Raw genomic sequence first — 23,087 nt, 5'->3', positions numbered from 1 at the left:
GCAAACGTTCTTTTTGTGCTGAGTCACCTTACTAGACACAATTTAAGAGTTTTCTTCTGTATTAATGATAGGTAAATCTTTATTTTTGATCAGATACTGTCCTCTATTCCATTGAAAATGTTGACTTTCCACTGAGAGGCCAATTCTTTTAAATTCAAACTCCATTTTCGAGAACCTGACCTAAATTTGGACTCAGGTAAACTAACAGGCCAGTACCTAGCATTAGATTCCAAGTCCCTCCCCCAACAAAACCCGAACCTACCTCCAGTCATTAGGCTAATCACCAACAAGACCAGCATCTTCAGATTATTCCTCCAACAAACCTGTACCCCCAGGTTATAGGCCTGCCCCCTGCCTAATGATCACCAAGGCAGAGGGAAGCAGAAATTAAGTTTATGATATGACTTCCATACCAGCCAATTATGTTAAAGGCCATAGTAACTTCCCAATTAGATGCTTGCACACTCGCCTTCTCTTTCCCTCACCCCCTCCTCCACCTCTCCACCTCCACCCTCCCCACCACCTCATTCCATTTGCTGCTTACTATAAAGCCTTACTTGAATAAATATTCTGGGCAACTTTCTTCACCAAAAATAGTCCTCAGTGGTGAGCTGAGGGGTCCGAGCTAGCTCAAATAGAATAAAGACCCTGCAGTGAGTTGCACCAGATCGACTCCTGTCTGGTTTTTTGAGGGGATCACTACACTTTCCTGGCACTACTACACTAACCCACAGAACTTAACACCTCATACATTCTAAATTGGTGCATGTATATTCTCAGGATATCCTAGTGTTCAAATCAAATGGGCTATGGCAAATCTATGCTCTGTTGATCAGCTTTCTACCTGAGAAAAACAAATTGAAAGTGAAAAAAATTCTAATGTGGCTAATGGTGTCAGAGGTTTTAGTGAATGGGTATTTAGCTTTGTTTCTAGTAGATGGTGAAACAGACACCATGGTGGGGTACAAAAAGAACAAGAAAGGAAAGGTCCAGGACAAGGCACACCATCAAAAGCTCACCCTCTCGTTACCTCTTTTCTCCATTTAGGACCCCCCCCCTTCTAACAGCCCTTTCACTTTAAGCTCATCAGTGGATGAGATGAACACCATCATGGTCCAATCATGGCTCAGCATCTCTCAAGTTAGGGATGAAGCCTTCACAGAATATTTTACAATCAAGCTACAACAAATGTCTTCAGGATACAGACAATAATAGGTCATGATTAGGCCAAATGAGAAAGGAGAACCTGGAAGCAAGAAAACTAACATTAGACGACTTCTGGCAGTAACACAATGGTGATTTATTCCTTTGATTTGCCACTCACAGTGTCAGGCCTGTGTGGAAACCTGCTTGCGTTTATATTCTTGAAACCCAGATGAACAACAACAACAAAAAGTATATAGTGTAGTGGAATAACTGTAACCTCTGACATGGGTTCCATAAAGGTTTCCAGCAAACTGAAGGAACTGAGAGAAGTTGGAAGGGAACAGTACATTAGTTAAGGTCTGAGTCATTCAAAGCTACTAATATCTAATCAGATGACTGTAAAGTGAAGCAACAGGACATCTGGTGTCATCTCAGAAGAAATAGTATGTCCAACAACGAACCCCCTCACCTGGGTCTGAACTCAATGAATGTGAGAACAGGAGGAGACCAGAGAGGCTAGCATGGACGTAAGCAGCAGAAAATGTCAAGGGAAACCAGAAGAGAAAGCCATGAAAAAGAGTTTAAGTTTTTGCTGTCTTGGTGTGGACACACAGATGTGTGCCTTTATTCTAGAATGGGCCATGAAGTTGTTCAATTTCAACTTCCCTCATGGGCTTAACTGATGGGTGCCTCCCATGTCGCACTACTACCAGATCAGTACCCTAAATCTATACTCAATTGCTCAGCCACCTTCAGTCCCAGCTCAACATCCCCAACCTCCCACCTGTAGAAGCTCCACCAGAAGCTCATTTTATACCGCTGGTTGGCTTTTTCCCTCTGAAGCATGGTGAACTCTCCCTTCTTCTCCTTGCTACTTTGCCTGCGGTGACCCAAAAGACCCACCTCTTTCTTCTGCCCAGCAATTGGCATCTTTACTGGTAAATCAAGAACCAATTGGGGAACAGGACCTTAACATCAGAACCACCCCTACACTCTGTGAATAGAAAACAGACTGCTGTGTGAGAGCAGAGGGGGAAGGCAGGCAACCATCAATTTTTCATGTTCTGTTTGAGTTAATGGAGTCGCATACAATGAGCCAATTTCTACAAGAAGAAATTTGCAGATGTTTCCACTGAGATATCACAGTGAACTGAATCAGGGTGAAAGCAGAAGTGGTGGTGAAGGAGCCTGGCTCAGTAGAGTTTAAAAATGTGCTGAAATAGTGTAGATTTCACTACAGACAGGAAAAGAAATACATCAGGAGAACTCCTTCTTCCAAGCTATCTCCTCTTCCTCTTCCTCTTCCTCCTCCCCTTTCTCTTCCTCTTCATCTGCCTCTTCTTCCTTCAGACTGAGATTACTTTCAACCAATTGCCATATTAAAATCCTAAGCCCAATGCTTTTTGAAACACAGAATCATTATGTAGTTTTGGCTGGTCCAGAAATCACTATGTAGACCAGGCTGGCACCAAACTCAAAGAAATCTTTCTTCTTCCACTCAACAAGTGCTGAGATTAAAGGCCTGGCCCACCATGCCCAGCTCCTAAATCAAATTATTTTTTTAGTTTGCCACCCTACCCCCCCATGCCTAGTAACCTTGTGACTTCACAAACAGACACTCGGAGAAGCTAAGCTTCCCTACTGTTGTAAAAAGATCAAAGTTCAAACTCAACTCTGCCAATGAAAGGCCAAGTTCCTCACTATGCCCCTGGCACCCACCCCATAACTTTTTTGTGACATCATGTGTTTGTGCTTCACTTGAGTGACACATGCTCAGACATCTACATGATGTTGAGTAACCACCGGCAATAGAGCTTTCATAATGGGTCAACACAAGAATCTTTTGGTGCAGTTTAGCAGTACAATTTCTGTTTCACTTTTTAGTTTATCCATTTAGCATCCTTGGGAGGTAATACATTTATTTATCATTATTGCATGGTAGCTTATTTAGAAAAGCTTTCTACATTCGATTCATCAAAAGTGCATCATTTCACAACAATAAGGTACAAACAATGTTGTATTTCAGCTCATCCTTCTCCCCCCCTCACACACACACACGTTTTAATGGTATTGTGAGAAAGAGTAAAGCAGCCCCTTGCTATCTAGGTGATGTCTGGACTGGAACTTGCTGGTAGGACTTAATGTCCTTCTGCCATACATAAACAGCTGCTCAGGACATCAACATTAGGTTAGTACACTGGGTAGCTGGGATGTCTTGATATAAAAATAAGATCACCGTGTTTATCTGGACACAAACAAAATGTTGACATTAGCAAAGCTACATTAATGATTAAACATTCCTGACCTGGCTAACCGGAGTGAATGCCGTGGCCTACACTCACCTCCTTAGGGATAACGCTTTTTTAAAGATACAGGTAGGTGTACTCTGAATGGGATTTGTCCCCACAGGCAATTCTCAGCTGGCAGTGCTGCTCTGGGAGTGTAGAAATGTTGGGGTGCAAGGTCTGGATGGTACAGATGGGTCTAATGAGACAATTAATTTAAAATGTGGTCCTTAGAGTGAGTCTTAATTCAGTCTGACCTGTTCTTACAACAAGGATAGAAGCACACAGGACCTGGGAAAGACAATATGAAGGTGGAGGTACCAGGTGATGACTATGTCAGCTATGGAATGAGGTCTTCAGAGAAACCAACCTAAGGACAATCTGCTCTCAGATCTTTAAGCCACAGAAACATGAGAAAATAGGTTCTTTGCGGCACCTGTCTACGGGCATCTGCCTTAGCAGCCAGAGCAGATTAACCCACTGCAGAAGCATGAAAGCATGGATCCCAAAAGCACTCAGGGCATCTGGACTGTGTGTGACCATTGTTAAATGCTTATGATGCTAATATTGCCATAGACACTGATCACCACTGTCACCACCAAAGCGATTCTAAAACAATTTTCAGAAGACCACACCCACTTTGCCTTATTGCTTTACCCAGCAAGAGCCAAGCCCCAGTAGAGCTGTATCATGAAGATGCTCTCGACACCCTCTGAGGGATAGAGCTACTCACTTGGATGCTGGTCAGGCTCTCTATCTAGTTATACGAATTAATGTATATGTAGGGCAGTTGTGAGCAGCCATGTAGAGAATTGAACCCAGGTCTTCTGTGAGAGCAATCCATGCTCTTAACTACTGAGCCATGTCTCTAGCCCTCAACTCATTTTAAACACCAATGTTTATCAAGGATTTCCATAAGATTTTGAAACCATGTTGCAAAAAATACCCACACATTGATTGAAATTATTCACCTATTGCTGAAGCATAATTTGTGATCTCGAGTCACTCTGTTCTTCACTGAGGAGAAATAATGGGGATGGGTAGCAAACTAAGGTCCAAACCAATAAGCAAACAAACGATAGAAGCTCTTTATTCCTCTGGTTGTGCTGCCTTCATCCGGATTGGAGGGAGACAATAGTCACAGCACATTGATATGTAAATGCTTTGCAGTTTATTTTACAAATGAGATTAGCTATTCCAAAGCATTCATAACATAAGTATGCAGTAAAAAAAATTTTTTTGAAAGGATGTGTGAATAAGCAGATTTACCATTTTATACTTCATCTACAATAAAATCCCCTGAGTCTAGGAAAGGGGAAAATGGCCCCAGGGAAAGATGTTCTCAGATAAAGAGCTGTTATCTTTCAACTTGCTAAGGATAAGGGAATCATTTCTGCAATTGTGTCAAAGACAAAAGCATTCTTTTTCATCACTGCTTAAACATAGCTTCTTTCATATCAGACATAAAATATGTCATTTTACAACAGAGTGCCCTTTTCTTTGATTAGCTTCCTTCTGGGCTTTGCAGAAAAAAATAGAATAGCATTCTTATAATAATAATAAGCGACCCTAATTTTATAGTTGAAAGGGTATCAGTTTTATGTTTAAAATAATTTTATTATGCATGCCTGCAGGATTATAAAGTACAAAGTCTTAGATGTTTAATAATAAATCATTTTGCCAGATTATTGAGTTTCTTTATTTCTATATTTTGTATGTATGCCCATGCCTTTTTTCTTTGTGTTGCTTTTTAATTTATTTGATTAGGTATTTTGTGTATATGGGCATGTTGTCTGTGTGTATATCTGCACTCCACAAGAGGGCATCAGATCACATTGCATATAGTTGTGAGCTACCATTTGGGTGCTGGGAATTGACCTCAGGACCTCTGAAAGAACAGCCAATGTTCTGAACAACTGAGCCATCTCTCCAGCCTTCTATGTATAAGCTTGCATGTGTATGCCTGTACTATATGGAGGCCAAAGATCAGCATCAAGTATCTACATCACTATCAACTTAAGTTTTCATGTTTTCATTAACTTCGTTAGAACTTCATGCCTGTATGTAATGTGATTTAATGATATCCACCCCTACTATTCCCACCAAATTCATGTTGCTGCCTCCTCCTCCCCTTTCTTCTTTTATGCCCTAAATCCATATAGTGCTTTCTATATATATGCATAGATGTAGGACCATCCAACAGAACACAGGCACCCTACCAGCAACCGCATCCCCAAAGAAATAATACTGTCTTCCAACCAGTACCCATCAACTGCCAATAGCTTCTCAGTTGGAGGTAGAGCCACATAAGCCCCACCCCCACCCATGATGACTCTATCACCTTGAGTAGCTCTATGGCTCATGAGGACTACAGCTATACCATGTCCAGACAACAGCACTTGGAAGACTCGTCTCCATCCTTTAGCTCTTCTTACTTTCTTCTGAGGTATTCTCTGAGTCTTGGGCAAAGGTTGATAAGGATGCCCCATTCAGAACTAAGCACCATATAATCATTAATTCTTAGGACATCTTTTTCTATTTCAAGTTCTTCCAGACTAAAATAATTGATAATTACCAATTCAATTTCCAGGGTATATTATGCCTGCTGAAGTCCTCTGAAGGTTCAGTGGTCCACACAACCACTGTCTCACCTGCTTTCCTAAATGGTCCAAGTCAACAATCAGCTGAAGTCTGAGATTGCCTTAAAATGTTTTCTGCTTGATTCTGAATATCATTCATAAAATTTCAGACTTGGAGAGGTGAGCATGGTGGTACATGTCTGTGATCCCAGGAAGGAGTCTGAAGAAAAAAAGGATGGCTCTTCGAGGCCAGCCTGGACCACAAGGATCTCTTCCAAAACAAAAATCAGAGACCCAGGAAGATAGCTCAGAGAATGACTATGCAAGAACAAGCTTATATAAAGGCAGGCAGAGTTACTATAATTGTAACTTCAGTGTTGAGGGACCAAAACGGGCAGATCGTGGAAGCTTCAAGTTTGGTAAGAGATCCTTAGATCTAAAGATAATACTGTGGAGAGCAATAGCTTCAATGGCCTCCTCTGACTTCCACATAGGTATGGTTCTGCACATTCACACACACACACACACACACACACACACACACACACACACACACACACAATCACCTTACATATACACATATAGACACAAACTCGAGGTAAGAAATGAGAGAGAGAAACACAGAGAGAAGTGCACTTAGATATTATTTTATTTTTCAAGCATAAATTAAACCACTAGGATGTTGCTTCACAGATTAAGCCAACTTTGCCTCTGACCCAAAACCAAAGTTCAGACACAAAGACAAGAGACATGAAATGCTTAACTGCCAAATATGAACCCAGTTTTGCTACAAGTTTTCTGTTGACTTGACACAAACCAAAGCTCTCCCAGAAGAGAGAACTCAATGAGTAAAAATGCCCTCACCACCCTTTCCTCCTGAACTTAGTCTTGGTCATGTTGTCTTAGCTCATCAGTAGAAACCCTGTGACAAAGATGTTCTGACTATAAAACTGAGACAAATGTACTTGAGTATTTGATAGGCTTCTACCAAATACAACATCTCAAGATACTTTAAGTATATGTCTTATACACAGCTTTAACATCTGTGAATGCCTTTTGAATCATCATTGAAATTCTTATTATTAAATGTGTTGCTATACATCTAGGCAGCAGATTATCACAGAGATCCAAGTCAACAGAGTTTCTGCTTTCCCTTTTCCACTTCTGTTGATGACTGTATTATGTAAAAAGTGCCTTCTGGCCCTTGCATTGAAGGCTTGGTCCTCAGCTGCTAGCACACTTAGGGAAGGTCTGGATACTTATGGAAGTTGGTCCTAGCTACGGAAGTGGGTTCTTGGGAGTATGCTATTGAGAGTTAGATCCGATCCCTAGTCCCTTCTCTGTTTCCTGTCCACAAGGAACTACCACATGTCCCTGTGACCACAATTTTCTACCTTGTCACAAGCTACCATCTCTACTGCCAATAGTGAGGGTGGGAACCTCTGGAAGTGCACACTGAGATAAACTCTTCATCTCCTAAGTTGTTTGTATCAGCCATCTTGTCAAAGTGGAGGCAAACAGCTCTGAAAGAATACTATATATTAATCTAATTACCTGAAAATAATGTTAAAATTCAGTCTTGTGGTATAACAAACTCCTTAAATCTATTCTTCATACCTTACATCATAATTTCACGAGATCATCAAATTGGTAACAGGTAACCTGGTACAGGCTTCCTAGAAATAAGATGCTCTAAAATTTTAAGGCTGATCGCAGCAATAGTTGATAGGGTAAAAATCTGCAACAATATTTAATGGTGTAAAATGCTAGTTCCATACGTTCAGTTGTGTTAACTTGTTGTGGGGACACACAAACAAAAATTAGCTGTCAGATAGGACATCACAGACAGACTAAAGGAACAACGTGATCTGTGGTGAATCACTGAGTTAATTACTTAGTGAATTACTGGACCTACCCACAGGAACACCCATGGTCCCCAAACAGCTTCATCATAGAGATGTCCCACTCCAGCATATGTGATGGCCTCCCAAAGCTGAAACAGAGTAGCTTTTCAGTTGACTTTCAATGCCTATACATTCTTCGTAGCACTTCCTGGGATGACCAGCAGCTGGGGTCAATTTCCACACAGGTAGAAGAGGAGAACAGGAGGGTCCAATGAGCCTCCTCAGCTCTCCTTCTCCAAAAGTCAACGGTCTCTATCTTGTCAGGATCATCACTACTGCTCCATTAAGTTAATAGTAGCTATGCTATTCCCAGAGAAGAGTGGGGGAAGGTGGAGAGTATTCATTGAAATCAGCAGTAACGGGGAAAGCTTTCAGAGGGGAAAAAATGGGAAGAAAAAAAAAAAAGTACGCACATGAGATCATCAGAAGTCAGTTGATACAGCTTTGCAAAGACATTTTCAAAGTCGTGGCCTTCCACATTGCTCTTGGGTTCTACGAAAAGAAAGTTCCTAAGTCGAAGCAGAGAAGGACACAGCAACCAACTTCCTCAAGACTAAGCAGGGGATGAATCTTTAATGCTGACAAGTCAGCAGAGGCCAAGTGGCAATTGAGTCTGCAGAGCAGCGCAAAGCTCTGTTGATCAGGTGAGCAGAGATGGCTGGTTTTGGACAGGGAATGGAGGGCAGCAGAGCAAGTCTGCTGATATTAGGACATCCTCCCAGCTGCCTGGAAAAAGGTTTAAGTGGCAGTGGCTTCAAGCTGTAAGTCCTTTCTTATCAGGCAATGACATGAAGTGAGCAGCCCTGAGAGGCCTCTGCAGAAAATGTGCTGTGTTCATTGGAAAGGGTTTTCCAGTGGGTCCATCTTTGGCCCTCTCCACTGAGAGGTGTTACCCAAGATGCTGAGGAGAAGAAATTAAGACATCAGTGCTGCAAAGGAGTTTTTAACTGCTAACTCAGATGAATAGAATTGACTCCTCTTTTTTCTATTTTAAGTGGGTCATTTTGCTTGATAGAAACTCTTAGGTCTCTATATATCTTTAAAATACTCACCAATTTCAGAATGAAGAATTCTCTAAGCATCAAAGCCAACCCAAAGGTTACACGGCTCTCACTGAAGAAAAACTATGTGGTCTTACCTACTATTGACTTGGGTGGGCCATTTTCTCATCTTGATCTTTCCAGGGTGCGTAAGGAAAAACATCAAGCTGTATATTTGAAATTCAACTTACCTAGTGTTCAGACAACTTCAAGATGGAAACCTAGGCAAGTCTAGAATTTTCCATCTTCTTGGCTCAATCCTTTGAGTAGTTGGGATTACGGGTCTACGGAGTTACACCCAGCTCCCCCAAATGACTCTCGCAAACAATTTTTTCTATAAAATATTTTTATTCTTATTGGTATGTGGATATATATATGCGTGTACATGTGTGGTTTTATATATGCCTGTGGGGGTATGGTCTGTACCTGTCATGGCTTACAAGTGAAAGTCAGAGGACAACTTTCCAGAGTCAATTCTTTCTTTACAATTAATTTTAGGGTTTGGACTCAGATTGTCAGGCACTGCGTGATGGTTTGAAAGAAAATGCCCCCCAACCAGGCTCACAGGGAGTGGCCTTATTAGGAGGTGTGGCCTTATTGGAGTAGACGTAGCTTTGTTAGAAGAGGTGTGTCATTAGGGAAGGGGTTTCAGGTTTCAGAAGCTTAAACCAGTTCTCTTCCTGCTGCCTGTGGATCAAGATATAGAACTCTGAGCTCCTTCTCTAGCACCATATCTGCCTACATGAAACGATGCTTCTCACCATGCTGATAATGGACTAAACCTCTGAGCGGTAAGCCAGCCCCAATTAAATGCTTTCCTTTATAAGAGTTGAAATGGTCATGGTGTCTGTTCACAGCAATACAATCACATTGTCATCAACATAACCTTGTTACTGTCCCCCACCTGGCTTTTAAAGTCAACATAGCATCTGTAAATATCAATGACACTAAGGAGTCATAAAAGCTTCTCATGTCTGGCCTAGAGTACTTGATTCACTACAATATTCAAAAAATTTGAGTCTAACACTCTAAGACAATAAACACTTGATTTTTAAAAAGTGTGTTACCTTATATTTATGTGTTTATATGGGTGTGCCACTGTGGGTGTGTGTCTGGCAGAGGGTACCAGATTCACTGGAGCTGGAATTATAGGCACTTGTGAGCCGTCTCATGTGAGTGCTAGGAATCGAACTTGGGTCCTCTTAGAAGCGCACAGCCTCTCTTGACTACTGAGCCACCTCCCTATTCCCACACATGATCTTTTTTTATAATGAAAGGCCAACAAAGTGAAATTTCATAAAAATATTTGCTCAATCACTCTAAATTGAAGCAATAAGCAAAATTTTAGGCCCTGACCTATAGTTGAAACCAGCCTGCCACCACAACATAAAAACACAGATTAATACTCATTTTGCTCTTCCTACAGAAGCTGAATCCACTGGTTTATTTTGAATAAGGGGGAAATCAAAATGTTTTTCCTGTTCTAGAGGCATGAAATAACATGTGGAGATGCAACATTGTCAGAAGTACTTCCATTAGACCTTCAGCTTCTAATAGTGGCATCTACCCACAAAGATGGCATTTGCTGTAGCCTACCTTTAAATTCTTTGTGGTCACGGCATCCATCAAGAGCAAATTTACAGCATATGCGGGTGCAAAACATAGTCCTGTTTGCCTCATACCTGAAGACGGTAAGTCATTTGTCCATCAGATGGTCTGTACAATGTATTCATGCTCTGCTGAAAGCTGAGTCACAGTAGCCGATGACCCCACTTGCTTTCTGTACAACAGGCCTTCTCTTCCCTGTGCTGCCATTCACAAATGCACTGAACCACACAAAAGGCATGAGCACCAATGGTGTCTCTTTGGTTCCCTCCTCTCTTTGGCCACTATCTGAAAGAAAAGTGGAAGAGTTTTATCTCTTTAAAGGCAAATGGATGGAACTGGAAAATATCATCCTGAGTGAGGTAACCCAATCACAGAAAAACACACATGGTATGCATTCATTGATAACTGGATATTAGCCCAAATGCTCGAATTACCCAAGATGCACAGAACACATGAAACTCAAAAAGGATGACGAAAATGCGGATGCTTCACTCCTTTACAAGGGGAACAAGAATACCCTTAGGAGGGGATAGGGAGGCAAAGTTTAGAACAGAGATTGAAAGAACACCCATTCACAGCCTGCCCCACATGTAGCCCATACATCTACAGCCACCAAACTAGATAAGATGGATGAAGCAAAGAGGTGCAGGCTGACAGGAACCGGATGTAGATCTCTCCTGAGAGACACAGCCATAATATGGCAAACACAGAGGCGAATGCCAGCAACAAACCACTGAACTGAGAACAGGACCCCCGTTGAAGGAATCAGAGAAAGGACTGAAAGAGCTTGAAGGGGCTTGAGACCCCATGTGAACAACAATGCCAACCAACCAGAGCTTCCAGGGACTAAGCCAAAGCCAAAGACTACACATGGACTGACCCTGGACTCTGACCTCATAGGTAGCAATGAATATCCTAGTAAGAGCACCAGTGGAAGGGGAAGCCCTTGGCCCTGCCGAGGCTGGACCCCTCCCCCCCCCAGTGAACGGGATTGTTGTGGGGAGGGCAGTAATGGGGGGAGGATGGGGAGGGGAACAACCACATAGAAGGGGAGGGGCAGGGGTTAGGGGGATGTTGGCCTAAAAACCGGGAAAGGGAATAACATTTGAAATGTAAATAAGAAATACTCAATTTAATAAAGATGGGGGGGGGGGAGAGTGTATATGATTAAGCCTCTCAGCAGGGTAACAGGAAATCACAGGCCCAGGGATTACTTAGATGTAATTCAGTAGTAGAGCATTTTCCAGGCATAAACAAAGCTTAGGGTTCAGTTCTGATGCCAGATAAAAATAAATAAATCAATAAATCCCAGCCTCTCCTAGTGGAAGCAGGAAACCCCAACCTCTGTGATATTCAGAGATTCCTGAAAATCGGTGTTTCAGTTCACTCGTGGGCCCCTGGCTCACATGACCTTGACTTTTGAAATGACTTTAGTTGCCAGGGAGTTCATCAACCACAGTTTGTTGCTAAGTCTATACAAGTGGACAGAAAGAAATCTACAATTCACTGTCCTGTGAAGGAGCTGGACTCTTGATTCCCTGTACCCAGTGCCTAATACTACATTCCATCTCTCGACCTTAATTATCATTTCAGGACAAGGTGCAAGATAGCCCCTTCCTCTTTCTACACAGAACTTTAACACACACACACACACACACACACACACACACACACACACACACACACTTTTTTATAAGTTTATTTTCCTTTTCCAGGAAGCCTTCACACAGAGACTTGTCCTCCACTGTCCTATGGTCTGCTGGATTGAAGCTCCCCCACATTTTTCTTTAATGGAATCTTGTCCCTGATCGACACTCACTGTCAGTAGAATATACAAATTGGCTTTTCCAGTTATCTGCCTTGCAGCACCCAGTTTTACTGGCCCACCTCAAGAGCATCCGAAGGGTAATCACATGCTTCCTGCTCATGCATCCCCATGTCTATAGGCCTTGGCAATGAGACTGAGAAGTCCCTTGGCTAACCTATGTAGGCTTAACATTTTGTATGCTGGGTAAAGTTTACCCTTGGGTTATTCAAATGCTGACTTCCCTGACCTCATATCTACATTCAATCTGACACTGCATTGAAATGCTTATACCAAGAATCTATCTCAAGTTTGTGTAAACAGTTCTTACCATTTGTTCTCTGCCCTGTCAATAAACGCTGAACACCCAATGACTGGGCAGAATAGAGAATAGGGTGGGACATCCGCTAGCAAGAGGAAGGAGAAGAGGGCCAGATGTGCTGGTAGGTTGGATGAATTGGAGCCATGAAGAAAGGGTTCAAAGAGGCAGATCTATACTAATATGCGAGGATCATGGGATGGGGCTGGAAGGTAGCCACATTAGCATAGAAAGTAAAGATAGGGGGCTGGGGATTTAGCTCAGTGGTAGAGCGCTTACCTAGCAAGCGCAAGGCCCTGGGTTCGGTCCCCAGCTCCGAAAAAAAGAAAAAAGAAAAAAAAAATAAAAAAAGAAAGTAAAGAGAGATCATTTAATTGCTTTGCTATTGAGGTGCAGTTTTAAATAAATCTTGATTTCTCTGTGCAATTATTGGAGGCTAAGATACGGCGAAGAAATACAGCCACCAGGTTAATTCACTGTTTACATTTGTATTAAGAATAATTCATTCTCGGGGTTGGGAATTTAGCTCAGCGGTAGAGCGCTTGCCTAGCAAGTGCAAGGCCCTGAGTTCGGTCCCCAGCTCCGAAAAAAAGAAAAAAGAAAAAAAAAATAAAAGAATAATTCATTCTCCAATCTACAAACATGTTCTTCCTCCAACTACAGCTCACGTCTTCTTTGGCCCTCTTGTAATTTGCTGATTGACTGATCTGAAAAGATAGTATGTTTAATATACTATTGTTTTCCTAGTCTCTAAGTATAACTCTTAATAGTTTACATTATGGGGGTTGGAGAGATGGCTCAGCGGTTAAGAGCACTAACTGCTCTTCCAGAGGTCCTGAGTTCAATTCCCAGCAACCACATGGTGGCTCACAACCATCTGTAATGAGATCTGATGCCCTCTTCTGGTGTGTCTGAAGACAAGTGCAGTGTACTTATATATAATAAATAGATAAATCTTTAAAAAAAATAGTTTACATTATATTAGTTCCATATTAAACCACTTTCCTATCAGTTGGCAAAGATAATGGGATTCAGGACATAGCAACTCCAGAAATGACTCACGGTAATTTGAATAAAATGGCCTCAATAGTCCCGTAGGGAGTAGCACTATTAGGAGGCGTGGCCTTGTTGGAGTGGGTGTGGCCTTGTTGGAAGAGGTGTGTCTCAGTCTCTTCCTGCTGCCTGATGATATAAAGTAGAACTCTCAGCTCCTCCTCCAGCATCATGTTTAACTGCATTCCTCCATGCCTCCCACCCTGGCAATAATGGACTAAACCTCTGAAATTGTAAGCCAGGCCCAATAAACGTTTTTTTTTTTTTTATAAGAGTTGCTGTGAGGGAACACCCTTATAGAAGAAGGGGAAGGGGATGGGATAGGGTGCTTATATCCAGGAAACCAGGAAAGGGAATAACATTTGAAATGTAAATAAAAAAATATCCAATTAAAAAAAAAAGAGTTGCTGTGGTCATGGTGTCTCCTCACAGCAATAAACACCAACTATGACATGACATGTGTATTTAAGAAAATGGCAGAAGATAGAAGGTTACTTTGTGGTTTTAAGATCTGGGATTTGATGTTTATTAATATTGAAGAATTTTCTCTAGTAACTAGACCATTCGGAAACTCAAATTATGATGCAAAATAATGTTTTTCTGATTTAAGAATTTCAGACTGAATGGAAAGTTCTAGAAACAAGTTGATAAGGCAATCCCATGCACTGCACAGCCACTACAAATAAAGGTCTCTCCTCTCAGTGGATGACAAGTTACAATACTTCTCCACCCGCTTCACTATAATTCCTGTACACAGAAGGTATCCATTGTTTTTTAATATGAACTGTTTTGAGGTGAATGGACCATTCAACAAATGCCACAAGACTTTTCTTCCCCACCCTCAGAAAGTTGTTATCTTTGTAGCTTCAATGGCTCCAAGCTATTATTTAGTGTTTTACCACAAATCTTTCTCAACTATCAACGTTTAGTCTGCCTACCAACAAGACACAAATTCTATGCTGTAGCTTTTATTTTGGGTTCTGGGCCTTAACCTTTAACAGCTGGGCCATTCCTCCAGGCCTACACTATAACATTTTAAAAGATAATTCACTACCTACTTTTATCGTTAGTTTTGACAAATTTAGGGTGTTGTTTCTGTAACTCATTTTCCTAAATGGTATGATATGTAAGATCAGTTTGATGCTAATCCACTTTTCATAGAGTTCAAGAATCCCAGTCAACTTCTTCAAGCTGCTCTACTTGGTAATAATTCTTGCAGATGTTGAACAGTTGTCTGTTGTCCATGCATTTTACCAGCTCCTTAAAAACAGTGATTTGCTGATCAAACCAACTTTACAGTTATATGGTGAGCTGTTAAGCAATATATGATGGTATATGTTTCCAGGACTCTCAAAAAAAAACTTGATAAAAAGTAAACAAAAGATGGTCAGGAGAAGGAAGTTTAAGTAGCTCAAATGAAAATGACTCAGACAATCCTGCTGATTTGATGACTACTACAGACAGCGGTTTTAAGCCCAGTGTCATTAGCTAACCGGTATTCTGTATTTACTTTTGAACTCTAGTGTGTATTTGTGGCATAAGCTGTGAAACTGTTATAGGCCTCAGAGCCATAGTTGAGGTAGGTTTGGTGGCCAAGTAGAGCTAGTCCTGGCCAACAAGGGCTGCTCTCATGTCAAGCCAAACATGTCTCCTACTAACAGGGAAGCTATTGAGTCTCATCCAAAAGCAGCATGGCAGGTCTGGCCTGGTTGGGATCTCAAACAGGGCCCACTGAGACGGAAGTCAGTCAGTGAGGAGTCAGCTTGGTATAAGAGGCGTTCCCATGCTCATGCTGAGTGATCTCATGTGACAACAGTGTTTGGGCTTGAATAATTGCTCCCAGGACTTCTAAAGCACCACCTGTCTGCCTTGTAGATATTAAAGGCAGATTAATAGAAAATGGAGACTCGAGTTCTTCCATAACCATATTTATGTCAGAAGGCTTCATGGAAAGGACACATTGTTAGTGGTTCTCAGGCCCATGACTGAATCCCAAGTGTGGTTCTGTCTTGGTTCCCAGCTTCTTGCAAGTAGCAACTTGCAGTGACTGTCCACTGAGATGCCCATGCCCACCATTGCCTTGAATGTGTAAAATCCCCTCTATCTTGTAGGTAGGTACCTTTCTCTTTCCCATCATTAAATATCAATCAATACTATCGCTTTCTAAACTCCAACTTCACTTCAAAACATAAAAAGCAAATGGTAATGTCCTCTTCTTCTCCTTTCTCTGGCTTGTGGAGTTGTAGTAGCGATGAGGCTGCATGAGGCACAGAGAATCCGATGCAGGTGCAGAAATTGTGACTGGAGCAACAGCAGTTTGGTTAGCAGATTGGCATTGGGGGTTGGGGTTGGATGGGCACTATCTAGTAAGAAAATTAATAAGGCAAGGATTAATGGAATCAATTTTTCTCACTGATAAACAAGAAGTTTGAGAATATAAAGAACATTAAGACCATAAGGGACTCAGGGATTGACTTGGGATAGTTCATGTATGAATACATGACCAAGACGATAGATGGTAGATATATAAATGAATAGATAGATAGATATAAATTGATGAATAAATAGATAGTAGATTATCTATAGATGAAAATAAAGAGGTGTCTCTCTGTGTGTGTGTGTGTGTGTGTGTGTGTGTGTGTGTGTGTAGATACAGGGAGAGAGAGTTCAACAGTTTCACTTACCCATGTTCAAATGCAGCTTAAAAGTAGTAAGTAAAAACTTTCTGAAAGAAATAATTCAGCACAAACACAAAATTTGAGGTAGTCTACAAAATTCCTCACTAGTACTCCTCCAAGGTGTCAAGAATAACAAAAGGTGAGACAGTATGAAAGAATAAAAACAGATGAAGAGGCTAAATATGTAAGTGCACTTGGAATAGCATAATCCTTCCTGGAACAGAAAACAGGGTGTGTGGGAAAGCAGGTGAAGTCACAGGTAATTCTACAGTTTAATAAATGAATTTCTTAGTTTGATCATTGTACTGTGATTGTGTATGGCTTGGACAGTCAGCTAGACCATGTGAAGGGTAAAAGGAGCTCTGTATTTGCCATTCTTTCAAACATTAAAATTATTTTAAAATAAGATAAAAACATACAGGACTAAAAACGTTATCCCAATATTTTATAATTCTTTTTTAAAAAAAAAGGACATGAAGTTGGGAGAAGATGTGTTGGGAAAGAGTCTATGGGACTTGAGGTGGGGAGTGGAGGTAGATTATGTGCATCAAATAAATTAAAGTATTTTTGAAATATTCAACCTCCTTTGGATGTTCACATGATGTTCTTCTGTCCTGTGAACTTTTTCTTTAATAAAATGTTTTTAATTTAAGAGATTGACTGGAACAAGAAAATAAGGCAATATTTGGGGGGTGTTAATAAAACACATACCTAATAAAGGACTATTATCAGGCATACAAAGAACTCTCCCAATAAGAAAACAACTGAAGTTAGAATTTAAAAAGCAGGACTGGAGAGATGCTTCAGGACTTACAAGAGTGGCTTGCTCTTGCACAGGACCCAAATTTGGTTCCCAGCAACCATGTCAGGTTACTCACAACCCCTGTAACTCCAGCTCCAGAGGACCTGAGGCTCTCTTCTAGTCTCTCCATTCACAAAAGCTCATACATGTACATATGTACAGACGCACATATAAACACAATTAAAAATGTCTTTCTTTTTTTTTATACTCTAGATTTTATTCCCCTCCCAGTCCACCCCTCTGACTGTTTCACATCCCATACCTCATCCTTGCCCCTCCCTGTCTCCACAAGGATATCTCCACCCCATCCACTCCACCAGACCTCTAAACTCTCTGGGGCCTCCAGTCTCTTGAGGGCTGGGTGCATCTTCTCTGACTGAACCCAGACCCAGGAGTCCTCTGCTATATATGGGTTGGGGGCCTCATATCAACTGGTGTATGCTGCCTGGTTGGTTATCCAGTGTCTGAGAGATCTCCGGAGTCCAGGTTAGTTGAGACTGCTGGTCCTCCTACAGGGTCACCCTCCTCCTCAGCTTCTTCCACCTTTTCCCTAATTCAACCACAGGGGTCAGCAGCTTCTGTCCATTGGTTGGGTGCAAATATCTGCATCTGACTCTTTCAGTAGCTTGTTGGATCATTCAGAGGGCAACCATGATAGGTCCTTTTCTGTGAGTGCTCCATGGCCTCAGTCATAGTGGTAGGCCTTGGGGCCTCCCCTTGAGCTGGATCCCACTTTGGTCCTGTCACTGGACCTTTTTTTCCTCAGGTTCTTCCCCATGTCCATCCCTGTAGTTCTTTCAGACAGAAACAATTATGGGTCAGAGTTTTGACTATGGGACAGCAACCCCATTCCTCACGTGAGGCCCTGTCTTTCTGCTGGAGGTGGGCTCTACAAGTTCCCTCTCCCCACTGTAGGGCATAGCATACCATCACCTGAACTGAAGCCTAACCAAAGAAGATGCCAACTAGAATCTAAAAAGTGTCTAGTGGCATTGAGGAAAGCTGAATGGAAGAGCGATGCTATCCATGTACAGATGGCCCAAACCCAGCATACCGACAACGGCAAACACTGGTGGGGATGTGGAGCGGCCATTCTCACTCCTTAAGTACATCTGATTTGGAAGACACTTTGATAGCTGCTTTCAACTAAACACACCTTTATAATCTAATCTGGCCTCCATGGTTGATATTTGCTTCAATGGGTTGAAACCTTAAACTTCCACAAAAACATATACCTGAGTAATATAGTTTTATCCATACTTGGCAAAACTTTCAGTCAAGAAGATCCTTGGTAAATAAATAAAACCACCATAGCTTCTGTATACCATGAGATTCTGTGCTTAAGTAGCAATCACACCTCAAAATATAGAAGAGGCTTAAATGCACATGGTGATATGAAGGAAGTCAGTTAGAAAGGTCTTGATTCAAAATATATAATGTTCTGGAAAAGAGACGCTTTTGTAGATTAAGATGTCATTGCTTCCCCGGGATTCGTAGGAACTAGGAAGATGAATAAACCTATCACAGACCACTTTTAGGGTAGCAAAACTATTTTATTTGATAATTTAGGAGTAGATACCATACCATACCTGGCCAACCTCAAATGTATAAACAAGAGGGACTGTTTGTGTAGACTGTGGACCTTGGCTGATGACACGTTTATGAGCACCAATCCTAACCAAGCTGCTGAAGCTCATGACTGCGGAAGACGCTGTGCACTGAAGATTCTCTGGATCTTCTGCTCAGATTTGCTCTGAACTTAGTACAACTCTCCAAAAGAAAGTATATTTTTAAAAAACCCAACTAATAAGTAAAGAATACTGGGAGAAGAAAGCAGCCTAATGAATTTTGAAAAATCGCACAATTAGCAGAGCATGGACTGCTCTGTGTCATATTCAAAGAGTTTTGTAGGTATAATTATGCTTAATAATTACAGCCTGGCCATGGAGCAGTGACTTTTATAATTACTACTTTGCAGTAGTAATCAAGAGGGGGTGAGGCTAACTACTGAGAAGGCACAGGAACAGGTAAAATGTGCCTCTCACTTTTTGAAAGAAACAAAAGACAGGCATCTCCTTAAATATTATCTGTTCCTTAAGAACATAGGCTGGGAGATGGCTCAGTTGGTAAAGTATTTGCCTTGCAAGCATGAGGACCTGAGTTCAACCCCCAGAACCCATGTGAAAAAAAAAAAGAAAAAGAAAAGAAAAAGGGGGAGGGGAGGGAAGGAGAGACAAGAAAGCCAGACGTGATGGTGAGTGAGTGCATGTAATAATTCCATCTCCAGGAAGTCAAGATAAATGGGTCCCCAGGGCTCACTCGCCAGACAGCCTAGCTGTTCTCTATGATCCAAGAATGATCTACGATAGTCAGACTTTAAGTTTTAGATGAGCCAGTGTATTAAGCATGGAAAGTAATAAAACAAATAGCTCATGACAATTCACCAGTATCAGGCCTATTACTAGAGAGCTCCACATCCTACTGAGAGCTATCAGAAAGGAGGAGGAAGAAGAGGGTAGCTAAGGAACAACTGTGTACACGTGTCCTTGCTTCCCTCCATACACACAAACACATGCTCCATTTGGTATGTTGTCACACTTCCCTAACCCCAGCACTCAGGAAGCTTGAAGCAGGAACAACATGAATAAATTCAAGGTCAGCCTCAGCTAGTGAGATGTGAGCCTGTCACAACAAACAACAAAACAGTAAAACCTCAAAACAAACAGAATATGGATGCATTTGGCCATCGTTAACAGAGTTCTCCTAAGCGTCTTGACATTTTCTATTTTGTATGCTATATTATGGTAGTGGTTTATAATTAAATTATACATAGAAACCAGAAATCTCAACAGAACCGCAGAATTATGAATGCAGAGTGCATTTTCCCCATCTCTCTTTAAGCTTGTGCTTAGCTTGCATTCCAACCAAGCACTATCGCAAAAGAATGCCTATTTTATGTTAATATAAGCAATCATCCACTAATTAATTTGTATTACCAACATGTGACTAAAGGCAAACTTTATGTACCAGGTGCTTATTCAAAACTAATCATGGAAGAAACTCAAGTCATTAGAATATTAATTATAAAGAACTGTTTCTTTGCATTTATCATTCTTGAATACATCCCTGTAGTGAAGAACATATGGGGTAATAAATAACCTTATCAGAGGGTAGGGCTTAACCTTACTTGAGGACTAACAGTACCTGCTGGAGCTGCAGAAGTTCAATGATAAGGCAGAAAGAAAGGTCGGTAGGTCTTTCTACTGAAGAGCAGCTCCTTCCTTGGTAGTGCAGAGAAAAAGGAACAGGAGAAAAGGAACAGAATGGGAAGAGGGGCTGATTTTTATCCCTCTGTGATTTTCTCATCTCCAGGAAATAAATTGCAAAGTCTATAAGATATTATCCTAGCTTTCTTGTCAATGATTTCTGAGCTGCATTTCCAGACATTACTTGCTAAGCTCCAACTTCATTAGATTATTTCACAGCTGATTCACGGTTTACCTTCCCACCCGAGTACCATTGCCTAACTTATAATGTCCTTGTGCAAGGTCAAATACAAACCCTAAGTCGGTTCAAACACTTTCCCAGACTATATTTCACCAGTTGAAATTTACCCAGTCTCTCTCTCAGCATAATCCATGTGTACCATGGTTCCTGTTTATCCTAATGCAGTCAAAGAATGTCCCATTCATTCTCTGTGAATAGAATGTGAAAGAAGCATGGTGTATTATTCATCTTGGATGGGTCACATCCACTATGGTGGTTTGAATAATATTCAACCTCATGATGCTTGCAGCTAACCATTGGACTGAGCAGGGGGACCCCCCAAGGAGGAGTTAGAGAAAGGGCTGAAGGAGCTGAAGTGGTTTGCAACCCCATAGGAAGATCAACAATATCAACCAACCAGACCCCCTAGAGTTCCCAGGGACTAAACCACCAACCAAAGAATACACATGGAGGGACCCATGGCTCCAGCCCCATATGTAGCAGAGGATGGCATTGTCTGGTATCAATAGGAGGAGAAACCCTTGGTCCAGTAATAGCTTGTTTCCCCAGCATAGGGGAATACCAGGGTATTGAGGCATGGGTGGGTGGGTGGGAGTGGGAGCATCTTCATAGAAGCAGAGGGAGGGGGGATGGGAAGATGAGGGAGAGGAGGAAAGGGGATAACATTTGAAATGTAAATACATAAAATATCCAATTAAAAAAAAAAGATTCAACCTCACAAGCCTTAGGCATTTGACATAACAGATGATGACTGTTAGGAGAGCATTAGGAAGGTAAGCTTTTTGGAGGAATACGATTCTGGGGTTGGGCTTTGAGGTTTCAAAGGACCCCCATTTTGAGTTAGTGCTCTCTGCGTCCTGCTTGTGGGCAGAGATGTGAGCTCTTGTTTGCTGTTTGTTTGCTGTTACAGCCTACCTCTAGTGCCATAAGGAAATTAAACTCTTTCTTTGATCAGTTGACTTGGTCACGGTGTTTTATCACAGCAATGGATAAGCAACGAAGACAGCTACAGTGCCTGAAGTATAAATACGTTCTACAACCATAAGCTCAGAGAGGAAAGACACTCGAAGTCTTAGAAAATGCCATAAGGTGACAAATGTGAAGTGGCAGAGATCTAATATCCAAAATACATTAAAAACAAAACCAAGAAACTAGACATCAACAAACCAAACAATCCACTTAAAAGATGGGATACAGACTCATGCTGGTAAGGAGGTAGAGCAAAGGGAACATTCCTCCATTGCTGGCGGGAGTGCAAACTTGTACAGACAATTTGGAAATCAATATGGTAGTTTCTTAAAAAAACTGGGAATCCATCTACATCAAAATTTAGCTATAACACTCCTGGGCATATACCTGAAGGATGCTCCAGCCTCTCACGAGACACTTGCTCCATTAAGTTTATAGCAGCTTTATTTGTTTATATACTTTACGTATATGGCTGTTTTTATCTACATGTACATCTGCGCACCAGAAGAGGGCATCAGATCCTGTAAGACCCCAACCCTTGGTCACTGGTACTTACTTCAAGATGCCCCCGAGTGAGACACTGAGAAACAGACTGATGCAAAAGCAAGAGGTTTATTTTCCAGCATGCCAGGGTTAACTCTCAAACAGTCCCTAGAGGCGAGTGGCTAGAAGGTGACCCCAAATGGCAAATACAAGCAATTTTTATACTTTTTAGGGGCACGGGTTTCCTCAACAAGGTTACAGTTCAAACTTATTGGCGAGGCATATTAACCTTCAAATCTATTGGCTAGCAAACATCAGTCAGTACATTCTGAGAATTTTGTTCCTGTGGGTGGAGAATGGAATTTGGCCTAGCCTCAACCTGAGGCAGGAACCTGGAACCTGGCATAACCTTGCTCCGAGGCCCGTGGGTGTAAAACTGGTGAAAGCCCCTAGGGTCCTTCAATTCCATGAGACTACAGTTATAGGCAGTTGTAAGCCACCGTGTGGTTGCTGGGAATTAAACTCAGGACGTCTGGGAGAGCAGTCAGTTCTCTTAATTGCTGAGCCATCTCTCCAACCCTTAACTGCCGAGCCATCTCTCCAACCACAGCTTTATTTGTAATAGTCAGAAATTGGAAATAACCTAGATGTCCCTCAACCAAAGACTTGTTAAAGGTAATGTGTAGTACATTTAGACAATGGAGAATTTACTCCTCTGTTACAAAAAAAAGTAACATCATGAAATTTGTAAACAAATGGTTGGAATTAGAAAAAATCATCCTGAGTGAGATAACCCAACCCAGAAAGGCAAATATGGTGACATATTCATTCATAAATGGATATTGGCTGTAAAGGATAATAATGCTTTAGAACACAGCCCCAAAAAGTGGTTAAGTAACAAGGAGGGTTC

The sequence above is a fragment of the Rattus norvegicus genome, chromosome 17, assembly GCF_021556685.1.
Source record: "Rattus norvegicus strain SHRSP/BbbUtx chromosome 17, alternate assembly SHRSP_T2T, whole genome shotgun sequence".
Lineage (NCBI taxonomy): Eukaryota > Metazoa > Chordata > Mammalia > Rodentia > Muridae > Rattus > Rattus norvegicus.
This window is presented reverse-complemented; position numbering follows the sequence as displayed.